Raw genomic sequence first — 11,851 nt, forward strand, 5'->3', positions numbered from 1 at the left:
AGTCAATCAGCAAAGTCTGTTTTTTTCAACCAGCATCATACTGTTGAAAAGTAACTACATGGTTAATGGACTTGTAGAGCCTTTCTAGTCCTCTAACCACTCAAACTTATTTAACACTTCATGTAATTCACCCATTCACACCCATTCATACACTGATGGCAAGGTGCTACCTGCCCATCGGGACTAACCTAATTCCCATCCACACCCATTCACAGAGCCCATAATTGCTAATGTGCACATTAAACTGAAGGTTTTGATCAGTTGCACGACAAATGACAGATACATAATGCAGTTTATTATGCACATCGACAAGTATGTTCTTAAACTGTCAAGGCGTCATGAAAGGGATAGCTCTAATGATAATGTGAATACAAAAGCATTCTTTCTGATCCCAACATCAGCCCAAATCCAGTGAGCCCTGTCTTGTGACGCACTTGATTTGCTGGCAGCACTGCTGAGTCTACGAGCCTGCCGTGTCCTTTTGTGCGCACGGATCAGCCTTAACCAAAGACCTGTGGAGGTGAAGAGATACAAACAAACAGAGTGGTCATCTGAACCACGAAGAATCACTGATGTACTAACATTTTGAGAAATCAGCCCGTTGTAGTTTTTCTTCTTATTTTCGGTTTTACGGTCTTGACCGAGTCAGCAGCAGCTCAGCCTGTTGCAAGTTTAAATAATATATATTGTCAGTTATGAATTAGTATTCTACCCATGAGAAAATGGACGTGCAGCATGACAGGGTCTGTGACTGTGTTGAGCTGAGGAGGAAAGAATGCCGTGACTCATGGGAACTCATCAGATGGTCTGAGGTTGAGCGAGCGAGTGCTGTATCACAACTATGTGTGCAGGTCGGTGTTGTGTTGCTCCATCAGAGGCTCCGTCATGAACTGACATTCTATCCATTTTGAAGCCACACTTTTAGATCCTGATTATTTTTGCCTGTATGATTTAAAAGGATAAAATATTTAAGTCGTTCACGTTTGGATCTTGAGACAAAATGTTTTTAACAGTAAAATGAGGACAGCGCTGAAGTCATTGGGCCTCATCCACAAACATAACATGTGCTTACAAACGATTACGCTCGAATCCGGGACTCATCAATATGTTCTTACCTGAAATTGTTCTACTCTGCAAATATATTTAGAACTGCACCGGACCATACGCACGCAAAAATGATGAAAACCTGGCCGGCTGTGTTTTGTAAAAACACCCGTATTTCTGCCAAAGCTAATAATATTAGGGTATCCTGATCTTTATCTGTAATTATGCAGAAGTAAATAATTAACAGAAGGAATAGATATGCATAAAAGAAGCTGCACTACATTCAAATGATGATTTAAAATTCAAACGTCAATGTTATGAATGACGCCTCTAACTGTTTGGTACAGCTCTAATACAATTATGAAATAAATGCAAAGTCCTAGCTGGATGTCCTCACTTTCACCCTCATTTCTCTCACTTATGGATGTTTGTACATAATTGTGGCCAGTTTCTCACCTTGAACTGAAAGCTCAGGTGATCATCATCCTCCTCCTCCCCACATGTTTCTTGATTTTTCTTATGGTCTTTTATTCTTTTTGTCGCAAAAACTTAAATATGAAATAATTTCCTTTTTTTTACCTGAGCCACAGCACGTATCTTTATGACATTTATGACATATTTTCACTCCCGTGGAACAATTCAGAAAAGTGTGCCTGTTCTGCCTTCCAGCTCGGACACTATTTATTATTTATTTATTTTATTCATAGGCAAAGCCTCTTTCTTTTAAAACCTTTACCTCTATGTCCATGGTTAACCTCTCTGCAGACGTATTTCTTAAATAGAGAAATGGGGGTTTGGCAGTTTGCTTGATTGCAAATAGCATACAGCATGTGAATGTAATAATGATTCGGATTCACTAACATACAAACGCTGGGTAGAATAAAATTGGGTCGTGCTACATGTCATGAATCCAACTGTATTGTTATGTGTGCACTTTTTTTTGTGCGCAAAGAAAGAACAATTCTACACACATATGAGTGAATGAGGCCTAATGTTTTTTGGGCCAAAGTAGAGAGACAGAAAGTCTGTTTCTTATTTTGACAGTCTGTCGATGAAGAGTAAAAATCAAGCTCGAAACCTCTGTGTTTTACTGGAGTTAGATCTAAGAGGTAACATTAAATCAATGAGACAATCAGAGTTCTGCAACCTTAAAATATTGTAAGGATCAGAGACTTGATGTCAAAACATGATCTAGAAAGACTTTCATGCTTTTATCTCTGGAAGGCTGGACCACTGAAAAGAACCGTTCACCGGTCGGTCTAAGACAGCAATCAGACAGCTTCAGCTGATCCACAATGCTGCTGCCGAAAGGCTCAGCATATATCTCCTGTTCTCAGATCACTGGATTGGCTACCAGTTCTTCATAGAATCAATTTCAAAATGATATTGCTTGTCCATAACTAAAGATAAAGATAAAGAGGTTTTTATTGTCATTGTAGTGAACAACGAAATTCCGTTTGGCAGCTCTCAGCTAGCCAGCAGCAGCAGTGTATAATAGTAATAATAATAATAACAACAATGCACAACATAAAAATGTAAAAATATACACTCAAAGGTTTAGGTCCTGGATATTGATCAGAACTCCTGACCCAGTATGAACCTCTCAGAGCTCTCGGGTCGGCTGGCTCTGGATTACTGGCTGTTCCCAGAGTTAAAACTAAACATGGTGAGGCTACCTTAAGCCTTCATGCTGCTCAAATGTGGAACTCATTTTCAGAAGAGCTAAGACTTGTGATAATGATGACAACAAATCTAAGCTAAAGACCTACCTTTTCACCATTTCTTTTAAATCATGTTCTTTTGTTATTCTGTTTTATTGTATTTATTCCATGTGATTATGTTTGCTTGATTTTATTGTTTTCATCATGTGTTTCTTGTGTAATCTGTGAAGCACTTATGTTGCCTTTGGGTATGAAACGTGCTCTATAAATAAGTTTCCCTTTGCTTTCCTTATCAGAGAAAAAACAGGGAGGGAAAACCGGCTGATGGAAGCCAGACTGGAGACAGAGAGATGGAGTTATAAACGAGAGGACAGAGTCTCCTGGGTGGAGGGACACCTTGCTGAGCTGTGAATGGTTGCTAAGAGCTTCCTCAAAATGTTTTACATTACAACAGTGTGCTTTTAAAAGCCTCTGCTGAATGCAAACATCTCCATTATTGCACTTCACAGCTTGCTTTGATGTACTTGTAATGTTAATGTGCTGGCGACTTTACATGTCGGTCTCATGTTTGTATAAGCAAACTGTCAGGTCTCAATTGAATACTGTCAGATTAATATAAATGATATATTTTGACTAAAAAGTAAAGCATGTGACCATGGGTGGGCTGTGGACGTGCTGTGTGCTGTGTGCTTATAAACCAGTGTGAAAAGCACTAAAGAGCTTATTTTTGTAATAAACTGCAATTTTCTTTTTCTTGAATTATGTTGTTTTTTTAAACTACTCAAAATGAATTCAGTTGAATAAATCATGAGAAACTGTTAATGAGCCAATTTGAAGTTGTCGAGGAGATTCATTTCAGATCAATCTGTAAAGAAATGTGTTTTCCTTCATTCTATTCCCTCACCCTGTGGAGCAAAGGAGGGAACCCCTCAGAAAAAACACTACAATCATATAAATGTTCAATATCCACTCATGCCAACTGTGCAGTATGAATGTGCAGTGAAATAATTTACACTCAGAGACACTGTGAGCTCAAACACATTGAACACATGAGTTCAAATATAATTTGAATGTATTCCGTATAGTTTTTTCTTCTTATTTGTGTATTTGTAAGGGATTTGTAAGGCAGGGTGACAGACTGTGTGTAAACACTGTTGAGCCGTCGGGTCAAACGCTGCTTAAGTCTATGTTTATTAGGTTTTGCCAAGCATCGGCTTGTGTGAGAACAACCGATTCGCCAGAAAACAATTGTTGGCATTGTAACAATTGTTGGCTCTGTACGTTTCTGTTAACAAGAGGATACGTCATACAGAACGTACAGTTACATACAGTTAACAGAGGTTAAGGTTTCAGCATTGATATCTGAAGGCCATGTGGTATTAATCAATCAAGTCTGATCAGGCTTTGGTTGAATGCAGGTAAACACTCTGTGTGGAGATAAATGATTGTAAAGAAAACTTTGAACACAATATCCCTCATTGACAAAAATCTAACTTTTTATTGGTTTTAAATTAGCTTGTCAACCGGTTACTTGATAAGCAATTCAGTCTCTCAACTGCAGAACAACGTTATGTAAATAAACGTCAGGTGGAAAAATGTCACATAGAACGTACAATGAACAAGGTTACGTAGAACAAGGTTACGTAGAACAAGGTTACGTAGAACAAGGTTACGTAGAACAAGGTTACGTAGAACAAGGTTACGTAGAACAAGGTTACGTAGAACAAAGTTACATAGAACAAGGTTACGTAGAACAAGGTTACGTAGAAAAAGGTTACGTAGAACAAGGTTACGTAGAAAAAGGTTACGTAGAACAAGGTTACAAGGTTACGTAGAACAAGGTTACGTAGAACAAGGTTAGAACGTTACGAGAACAAGGTTACGTAGAACAAGGTTTAGAACGTTACGAGAACAAGGTTACGTAGAACAAGGTTACGTAGAACAAGGTTACGTAGAACAAGGTTACGTAGAAAAAGGTTACGTAGAACAAGGTTACGTAGAACAAGGTTACGTAGAACAAGGTTACGTAGAACAAGGTTACGTAGAACAAGGTTACGTAGAAAAAGGTTACGTAGAACAAGGTTACGTAGAACAAGGTTACGACAGTAAATAAACATCAACTGAGCGGACTCTCTTGCGTAACGTTAAGTAACAAGCGCAACAATGTTACATAACGTTTCATAAAATACAATGTTATTAAAGGTGTAAAGTCAATGTTTGTATTTGGTTTCACACAGGACATGAACAGCGGCGTCCTGATTGAAAGTCATGTGTTTGTTTGAAACATCTCCACCAGCCTTTGTGGACTGTCTTTCTTGTTACTCGTTGTTAACTTTAACAATGGACACTCGATATACTACATCACTCGCTCTCTGTGTCGGTCGTTCTACGATGTCAATTGCCACGAACATATCATTCATTTGCAGAAACGTACATTAACAACATTTATTTCATGACAACTAGGATGGTTTAATGTGGTATGAGACAGACCTCATAAACCAAAAAGCAGATGTCATGGCAGTTATCCTATCCTAGGTATTTGTGAACCCATAAATAAAGATAAACATAATGCTGACCAGTGTAAATGTAGCATATCCAAATTCTGTCAACAAGCTGATAGGGGGATCCAATATGTAGTTGATAGGCAGGTATATAATGGAACACTGGAATCACACAGGACATGTTAACGTCATACACAAATGCAAAAAATAAACAAACAAACAAAGCAGCAGCATATTATTGTCAACAATTGAATGGAAGGTGTAAACTGAGGTGCACCATGCTTTTAAACAGCATGTTAACACACTGACTCCAGAACAAGGACACACTCTGGATTGACTTATTTCATATGGTCTAACATTAGTATTTCTAATGTCATTGATCTGGCACTTTCTGACCACAACTCTGTGTGTTTTAACAGTTTTGATTATTAAGCATCACAACGTATTTTTCCTTCTGGTTTACCGTGATACACATTTTTCAGTGTTGTATTTCATTTGTTTATTGATAGTCTTATTATCTTCTCTTCAGCTTCGTCTTATTTCCGTCCTGTCAATCATTTGTAACCACTTTGAATTGCATTTGATTAGTTTAAGAGGTGCTATATAATAAAACTTGATTGATTGACTGATTGATTGGTGAAAGAAAAGAACAATCTGGATGATTCTTGTGAAAATCTTTAGGAAAAGAAGAAAATGAACCTTTAAATAAGAACTAGAAAACAGAAATCCTCAATCTATTCACAGCTAAAGACAGAAAAAAAGTTATTTTTGGTTATAGTGGATTCATCTTGGAGAAGTTCACTATAGAGCATGTATAGAATATTCACCCTTTAAGGTCTTATGTGAATAAAACAAAATATAAAATGAACACCTCTGAAGCCCAGAGGAACAAACTGAACTACAACACTGAGTGGTCCCCATCACTGATGTGTGTGTGTGTGTGTGTGTGTGATCAGTGACACTAAGCAGCCTCCATGCTGGGTGGCTCTGCTCCCCACACCCACCGCCCCCACGCTCTCCCCCTCAGGGCATGTTGGCTGGAGCCACAGCAGACTGGGCAGACTGGGCGGAGAATGTGTGTGTGTGTGTGTGTGTGTGTTGTGTGTGTGTGTGTGTGTGTGTGTGTGTGTGTGTGTGTGTGTGTGTGTGTGTGTGTATGCTTTTAAGTAGGGGAGTGGGGAGGAGGGGTGGGAATGATCCACAGATATTATCAGCCCCGTGGGCTACAACTGCTGTGGTCATCTGTTACTGATTGATGTGTGTGTGTGTGTGTGTGTGTGTGTGTGTGTGTGTGTGTGTGTGTGTGTGTGTGTGTGTGTGTGTGTGTGTGTGTGTGTGTGTGTGCAATTAGCTGGGGCAGTTTAACAGACCCTCTTTTGTAACTTAGATTTTCAGATGGCAGTTGAAGAATTTATATATATATATATATATATATATATATATATTTGTATGTATATCTAAAATGTATTATTGGTGTTCATTAATTAAGGTTTCATCAGCACATACGTATCAACAGCCTGAGAAACTACGTCTCACGAGCATCATGTTTTTTTGGGTAAATATCCTGTCATGTCTGAAGAGAATGTACATTGTTGGCTTTCTGTCTGAATGACAGAAAGCTAACAATGAATCCTTGTCACACAGTCTTTCTCTGAGACGGACTCTATAGAAACTGATAGTTAGAACACAGAACCTCCAGCTGCTCCATGTTCCCAGATAAAGACATGACTGCGGAAGGATCACGACCAATCTGTAATACCTTAAAGAAGATCAAACAGAAAGAAGAGATGAACGCAAACACATTTTTACTCTGGCTCCGCCACCTAACATCTCTGTTAACATTCTGCTTTCATTTTAGGCTCATCGGTTTATCAACACACACACACACACACACACACACACACACACACACACACACACACACACACACACACACACACACACACACACACACACACACACACACACACACAGTGAGGAGCAGAGTAGACCCAGACCCAGCTGATAAGACAGCAGCAGGACTAGAGGGCGAGTTGGGGGGGCAACATGTGAGGAGAGGTCTGGGAGATATATCATGATTGTCATGAGACAGACTTTTACATTTTCTGATATTTGATGATTTATCCGCCACATTTCCCGGCTGAGGAGGATATAGAAGCTGCTCCAGAAAGAAGCTTCCGTTAAAGGGCTGTTGGTTGCAGATTGTTTGACTGCTCCATGTCTAAATGAATAAGCAGCAGCCTACGGAAGCCCTGAGAGGCCCAGAAAGAGCTAAATAAATTCTTCTGATCCATTTTCTAAGCCTGGTCTAAACTGTGTTATTGATTTAAGAACAGGGAAAAAGGGTTTTGCCAGGATAATCTTTCTAAGCTCATTTGTTTTTCTCATCTGTGAAAATTGAAGAACTTTGCTCCAGGCATACAGGATCAGCACGGACAGGAGGAGGACTGGAAAAAAACACAATGCCTCCAGCAGAGAAAACTACTCAGATCAGAAGGTTGCTCAGCAGAATCTACTTCTCTCACATGCCTCTCAGGGCTTCTGTAAAAGCGAAGAAAAGGTTAAAAATTCTAAAAATGGAAAACAATTTTGGACACCTCCTTTTTCTAACTGAGCCCAACCCACCAGTGAAAGAGCAGACTTAAACACAAATACAAAAATAAGTTCTCATGTGGGACCCACCAGAGAAAGAAGATGACTGATATAGTTTGATTTCAGGGGTTTAAGGGAACCCACAATGACAGAATAACAGTTACTGGGTTCTTGTCCTGTCTTTCTTTCTGAGATCTGCTGATCCCGTCACCCTTCATCTGAAGAGCCCATAATCAACCTGATCTCAGAGCGTCCTCACGCCTGCAGCTTGGTTTCCATCAGCACTGAGCAGAGGAAGTCCAGCACCGAGCCCACTCTTACGTGTCTGGAGCCAACTGCAAAAGAGGAGAACTCTGACATGAAGAAGGTCGGCCTCCTATAATCCGCTTTGCCTTTGTGAAGTGAGTGACTTTGAAACTTACTATCGCGGTCGACCCCCCCCCCCTGCTCACCACCACCAACAGAACAAGAGACGCCGCTCTCTGTTTCACCGTCGGCCTCTCTTCAAATCCTCCCGTTTGTTTGGGGAATTGTGATTCTCCCTTCTTTTGTTCTTAAATGATCTTTCATTATACTACGTTTTTCTCATTTGGAGCCTGGTGGGCATAAACGCACATGGAAATTAAAACTTTTTCAGTTTGTGACAGAGATTAGCGTTGAGTGGAGGTCAAACGTAATAGCTTCCGTTTAACAAGGAGCTAGATATGATTATACTGCATTTGCTCTCAGCTCAACTTTTGTCCTCTATCTAAGCGTTGCTGCTCTGATCAGTCTGTCCTCATTACGCAGCAACAAAAGGGCCACACTGCCACTCATCGCTATGTGTCATCCTATATTTACATCAGAATGAGACTCTGAAGACAAATAGAGAAGGACTGAGACATGTTGTTCCTGTTTGCTTGTAACCGTGCGCACTAACAATAGTGAGATGGTGTGCTTTTGTTGGCATCAACTGAACAAATCAGTGAATATCCAGCGTGTACTGTGAGATTATGCTGGACTACAGATGATTTAGCATGTGTATCTGATCTCTACGGCATTATTGGTTCATCACCATCTGTAAATACCATAATCTACCTCGGATTACACTTCAGACGGATAAAAACACAAAACAAGAGCTCCCAAACCGACATGGCTGTTGTAAAAAGGAATGAGTGGATTACAGAATGTGTGTCAGTTTGCCAGAACCATGATGAAGATTATTTTTTGTCTTATTGGTAATTCAACATACTGAACATATTGAGGTCATGTTTGCCCATTATCACATGTTTTTAGGGGGAGCAATCACAAGTGCTCATTTGATGGCCAGATTAGAGCCCCGGGAGGCTTTAATCACTCAGCTCAATCAATACACTCTGGTGGCCCCTGATGGAGGGAATTAAGTGTTTTATTTAACCCCTCCTACGGGAAGCCCAAAGGCCCCTAACCTTCTGCTTGACAGGAAGGATCCAAATAAAATATCAATTTTAAAAAGGTTTACAGCCTGCGACAAGTCTGGGCCTGTGTTAAAGTCTGCCATGTGTTTGTCTCTGTGCTGTGGTAAAAGCTGCAGGAAGCACCAAAGCTGATCATCTACATGAGTAAAATGACAAGAGGAGGACTTTTGTAATAGATTGATTTTTAAGAATGAAGTCAGAAGTCAAAAGTCTGTAGTCTACAAGAATAAAGTGGATACATAGAATAAATCAAACTAAAATGCAGAATGAAGTCAAATAAATCTTCCTCCAAATGTTTTTACCCTTTTGCCCATCCTTAATACCTCTCTTTAGTCCTGCACATAAACTTAGCCATATCTACCAACCTGCACACATTCCTGCACACATTCATCTGGTATGAAGAGGTCACCGGAGGGACTGTGAATACACTATAACCCCTTTTTCACATCTGTTTTTGGGGAGCATTTCCTTTTCAGATGAGAGCTTTCCGAGGACAGAGGATGTCGTACGCTGTACAGATCTGAGCATAATGTGTTAATTGTGATATCGGGCTTTACAAATAAAATTGAATTGAATTGGAAAAAAGCATGACCTCATGGCTTTAGAAAATACATAAAAAAAAAAAAAAGATTTATCATTATGCTTCGATGGTGATGGTTTTAAAACTAACCAGTTCATCTAAAGGTCATATAGGCTTATGTAACAAGAATGGACAGTAAAGTAATAGAGACGAGCTGAAACATCTGTGTCGGGCTGATCCAACACATTAAATAGCTGACAACTTAATCTTCATCACATTAATGGAAAAATCATTTCAGATATAAATGTGCTGCCCTTGAGCAGCCACAGCATTAACATGCTGCTTACATGTTAATGCATCATCAGTCACACCTCAGGTACACTTACAATACTTCTTATAGTACTTCTGTACTATTACTTTTTTAAAATATTGAATCAGAACTTTTACTTGAATATGTCTGCATACATCTTTCCCCACTGCTAGTTTGTATTAATACATTATATTTGATGGACTTCAATGCTTTGTAATTATAATTTGGATTCAAGCTTCTACTTGTAAAAAAGTAAGATACAATTAAAATACACAACTACAACTTTAGCAAATACTTCATTTCCACTGCTGCAAGTCATATTATTCACAATGTTTCTCTAATATAAATATAAATATGAAAACTGAATATTGTTTTGAAATTAAATACTGTTCACAACATAATATATTCCCTAAATCTCTCAATTCAAATACTCTGTCAAGTGCAAAAGTACTATGTGCATCATGTGTTTGTCAATGTTTAGTCCTGAGACTCAGAACACAACCACTACTTCTAGACAGTGGAAGTAAGCTGCCCAGGCCTGAGGCTGTCTCTGTGAGTTTATTGGTAATCTGTTTATAACACAGCTTTATTTAGATGTTAATCCAGTTCCATCAAAATGATCCCACAGTAAGGTAAAAAAAAATGCAGGAGCTGTCTTTGTGATTATACTTCAATTTCCCTGACAAAATTACAAATAATCAAATTACAAAAAAAGAATTTGTCCCACAATGAACCTGATGCTTTGGGCCCGGAGGACAGTTTGCTAAAACCAAGGCAGTGGAGGTATAAGCAAAGGAAACACAGCATTCCTTAAATCAGGCTTTGGTGGAATAGTAAAAAAAAATGAGTCCTAATGTCCAAACCACTTGTTGTCCATCGAGGTCAAGAAGAGACGTAAAGGAGAATTCATGAGGACGTGAGAGAAGACGACTGCACTGACACTATGCAGTGAATACTCCATTCAGTGTCCACAGCGCCCAGTGAAACAGTGACGGTGGATGCTATCGACGGATGAATGCTGCGTCACTTAAAAGCTTTAAATGTGCAAGGAATTGTGGGACGTCATTATGTCCTGTACCTTCATAAAGGACGGTTCAGTGTATCCTATGCTAAAGGAGATAAGACAGGGAGCATCAAAGCACAGAGGAGTATCAGCTTCCTAAGCAGAAAACACCATTTGACTGCAGCCGTCCTTTCTCTGGTCGACCAGGAGATGCGTCCAAATAAAAGCACATTAGACCCCCACCTTTTCACCACTTCTTTTCAGTTTATTGTTGGCATATTGGTGTGTTTGTGTTCGTAATGTGTGAGAAAGAAATGCGTGTATACTCCATTCCACTGCAGTGTGTACATCACCGTTTGCATTTAGCCATGTTTTAGATCTGTTTCTTTATAAATGGACCCTTAAAGTTGGTTACAATGACACAGAATTACCATGGATTTCAATCTAAATTTTTTACTTCCTTTTTTATTTATAGACATGGTCTTTATCAATATCCAAAAGTGGAAAACAAAATGATGAAATAATGTCAAACAATGAGAACTTGAGTGTAACACCTGCTAAGGCTGTTCTGTCTCTGTGTCTCTCGCTGTGAAAAACAAAAAGCCTTCTTCAGGGGCGTTTAAACAAAAGTCAGACCTCTGAATCAGAATGTGGAACCCAGCAAACGGATAGCACGCCTTCAGAACAAGTAGATATAGATAGATTTATATATAGAGATTTATATTTAGCTTGAAACTTTAAAAGAGTACAGTAAACACTTCTCACACATGATAGAAAACTACTT

Source organism: Anoplopoma fimbria, chromosome 4 (assembly GCF_027596085.1).
Source record: "Anoplopoma fimbria isolate UVic2021 breed Golden Eagle Sablefish chromosome 4, Afim_UVic_2022, whole genome shotgun sequence".
NCBI lineage: Eukaryota > Metazoa > Chordata > Actinopteri > Perciformes > Anoplopomatidae > Anoplopoma > Anoplopoma fimbria.